Consider the following 4219-nt stretch of genomic DNA (forward strand, 5'->3'; position numbering starts at 1 on the left):
TGTCAGACCACATCAAGTTGGTAAGAGAAGTGGTAAAAAAATGAGTCATTTGATCGTTACTCATCTAGTTATATCTATTTATACTTTATTTTTTTTATTATTATTATTTTATATTACTTTATTTTATTTTAGTTATTTTATTTATTTTATATGATTTTGTTTCATTTTCGTTTAAGTTTATGTTATTTTATTTTATCTTATTTTATTTCATTTCAGTCTATAGTAATTTTTTATATTTTATTTTATTTTATATTATTCTATTTTTAATTTTACTTTTATTTGATTTTTAAAAGAAAAGTGAACGAAAAAAAAAACAAAGTGGAATGGATGATTGAAACGAGATGCACAGAAAGATTCATGTTCCTGCACACTACCTATTCTCTTTTGGTGACAATCTCCACCTTTTCCTCATTTGGTGACTCCCTCCCATGCACCAGTTACTGAGTTAGGCAGTGGTGTACAAAATAGAAAAAACTGGCATTTTGGGTGATTGAAAAGAAATAGATTTTTTTCCAAAAATGGGTGCCTTTGATCCGTTTATTACAAAAATCAGTTAATTTACTAATTAATTATATGGTAGAGTTAATTTCTTAATGATTTGACTAGTTTTTTTACAAAATTAGATTATTTTGATTTATTTATTATAAAGATGGATCAGTCTACTATCACAGATTTGATTTGATTAATGATATGATCTTTTTCTATCTTTTTTTAAACTTTTATAATAATTTCTAAAGTTATATATATATATATATATATATATATATATATAAATAATTTTTTAATAATTTGATTAAAAATATTTTAAATAAAATTTTATGATTGTAAATTTTATAATAAAATAAAGTAATAAAATTTAAAATATAAGTTTTAAAATATCAAAATTTTTATAAAATTTTATTTAAAATAATTTTAATCAAATTTTATTATTGTAAATTTTATAATAAAATGTAATAATAAAATCTAAAATATTAAGTTTTAAAATATCAAAATTTTAATAATTTTTTTACAATATTTTTAATCAAATTTTATAATAAAATGTAATAATAAAATTTAAAATACAAAGTTTTAAAATATCAAAATTTTAATAAAATTTTATTTAAAATATTTTTAATCAAATTATTAAAAATTTATTTTTTTAAAAATATATAAAATTTTAGAAATTATATAAAAGTTAAAAATAAATAGAAAAAAGTCAAATTATCGTTAAACTGATTTTGTTATGTAATTAATTAATAAACTGACCTATTTTTATAATAAAAAAGGAAAAATGACCTTTTTTGTAAAAAAAAAAAGAAGCAAAGAAATAAGGTGGCAGAAAACAATGGGAGGAACTAACCACCCCTTCCCATTTACGTAACCTAATGTTGAGGTATCAAGGACCTTCAGTTTTGAATCCTGAGGGATCCCTTGGTTAATATTCATGAGCTTTCTCAAAGGCCCCCGTAATTCTGTCACTCAGTGTTTGATCACATAAATCTTGTATGAAATGGTTGATGCCGCATGGTTGTTCGCCTACTGTTACTACTTCCCATTCTTCCATCATCATGCCTTCATGATTAACCACGTTGAGACCGACGCACACTACCCATACCCGAACCACATTTTTCTTCCTCCCACTAAACCGGTAGACGCTAACTTTCCTCATAATCCTACAACTCAGACCCACATTTTTCATCTATCATCATTCTCCATAACCAACAAATACCATCACATAAAAACAACAGCTCCCTCTAGATTCTCTCCCCATTCACGCGCACACAAGCACTCATCCTTTCGCATTTCCAACTACACATTGTCGCCACCCATTCCCTCACCATCTTCCTCACCTCCCTTTTTCATCCATCTTTCATCTTCTTTCATTTTCTTCACCAAATAGAGGACTCGCTCACGCTTATCGCCTTATCACTCACATCTTCCACTTGCACAATAGAAAACAGAATACCAAAACAGTTTCCATCACTCCCAAGACTATTCCATCATCCAAGTAACAGAGAACAACCATCACCCAATCGAACAGATAAAGGGAAGAAAAATTCGTCGGCCGCATTGCTGGAGGCGTGTCAAAGTTCGATTGGAGAAGAGCGATTCCGGTTGAGGGCGCGACAGTAGGGCTCAGCGGCGTGGCTCCCAGACCTGGTGTGGCCGGCGCAAGAAGAAGAATGAGGGAGTTGGAGCGTCGTGGATGACGACGACGCTTCTGGTAGCAATGAGTGGAAGGAGTGTCTCGTGTTTGTGAGTAAAAATGAGATCAAAGGAGCACTCGGACGCGAAAGGGAATGAAAGAGAAACAGTGACGTTAACGCTGGCAGCTCCTTCGGCGGTGATCGGCATCGGCAACAATGGCCCTGGCCAGCCATGAGTGGGTGAGGATTGGTGTTGCTCACGCAGAGGAAGAAGAAACCCTTAAGGGATTTTTATGTTTTGATAGTTATTTTGGGGTTGGGCTTAAATTGGGTTATTTTGCTTTCCGTACCCCACTTTTAATATTCTCAACCTCTTGCCTATTGGGTCTTGGGTCTTGGGTCTAGCCTTGTTTTGTTTCCTACGCGCATCCCCATTTTAATATTTACACCTTCATCATTTGTATGTTTGTTTGTGTTTTCTTTTCCTATTCCTATTTACTCGTTACACCCGTATTATTTAAGTCCTGCACCCCTTTTGCCATTGGTTCTCGTCTACTTACTGTACCCTGCTTTTCACAATTCGCAGCCTCAATCTATTTTAATTTTATTTTCAGCCTTTACTCCTTGCATGCACCCTTCCATGCATCTTATCCCATTTTTCACCTTTGTTTTTTTATTAAACCCCATCTTTTTTACACACATGTTATTTTTTTAAAAAAAGTTAAAAATATTTGAAAATTATAAAAAATTACCAAAATAGAAAAATTTTACAAAAATGAAAATTGTTTTCTTTTAGTGTTTATTCAGCCTTTACGTCGTGTGATACTAATTTTCAAATAATTTAAAAATATCAAAAAAGATATAAAATTTCAAAAATTAAAAACATCAACACTTTCTAACAAACAATTTTTCTAAGAACTACGTGAATCTTGATTTTCACTACGCGTAACGGACTTCCGGACCTAAAATCTAGTTCTTGTATAGCATGTCTTATTTTACTGTTTTCCATACTTTTTCTATAATAAACTATGGTGACAACTTCAAAATCTCTTTTTAAGCTCGTCTCTTTTTTGTTTGTCGTCTAGTCGAGATTTTGGTTGTAATAGATGGCAACTCCACTAGAGATTCAAGCCATCCTTTTTTCATGAGTTGCTCTACTTGCTTTTGTATTTCTTTAGTCTCTTGTGGATTACTCCTATAGGTTGGCATGTTATGAAGGATGTCCTTGGAATGAGATCCATATTATGTTCAATACATCTTTTAGGAGGTAAACCTTGAGGAATGTCTTTGGGAAATACATCTGCATTTTCCTTGAGAATGTGCTCCACACCTAAAGATAAAGAAACTTTTATAGAAGACAAATAAATATTGTTAGGCATAAGCATATATAGGGGGTGTTTTTGTCATTAACACTCTTTTTACCTCTTTTTCTCTCAAAAAAGGACTTTTACCACTATTTGATTTTTCAACTTTACTCCCCTTTTCTTGCCTTTTTTGGGTTTTCTCTCCCACTCTTATTTTCTCTCTTTCTTCTTCTCTCTCTTTCTTTTTCTCTCTCTTTCTTCTTTTCTCTCTCGCTCTCTCTTTACCCTCATTTTTATTTGGTCCTCACAAACCTCTATAGTTGATAAAGGTGTTACGGGCACCTTTTGCCCTTTAAGCAAGAAAAAATACTTGTTGGATAGACCATAATGTCATCTTTCTATCATATTGTCAAGGCCTTCCTAATAACAATTGACTTGTTTCCATAGGAACCACATCACATACCACTTAATCTACATACTTACCTATAGAAAAAGTAATATCCACCTGCTTATCCAGCACCAACTCTCCATCCTCACTTAGCCATTGCAAAAGCATAAAGACTAGGGTGTATAGATGTCTCCCAAACCAAGCTTTTCCACCAGCCTTTTACTTGCTACATTGGTACAACTCTTTCCATCAATGATGATTGAGCTCACCTTTTCCATAATTTAACATCTAAAATAGATAATATTTCTTCTTTGTGTCTCATCCTCCTCCTTGTTCATATTACCCAACAACCTCCTAACCATTAAAAGATCTCCCTCCAAAAGTGGTACTTCGCATTAGGG

Source organism: Vigna unguiculata, chromosome 4 (genome assembly GCF_037176805.1).
Source record: "Vigna unguiculata cultivar grain cowpea cultivar isolate G323 ecotype 2 chromosome 4, ASM3717680v1, whole genome shotgun sequence".
NCBI classification, from domain to species: Eukaryota; Viridiplantae; Streptophyta; class Magnoliopsida; order Fabales; family Fabaceae; genus Vigna; species Vigna unguiculata.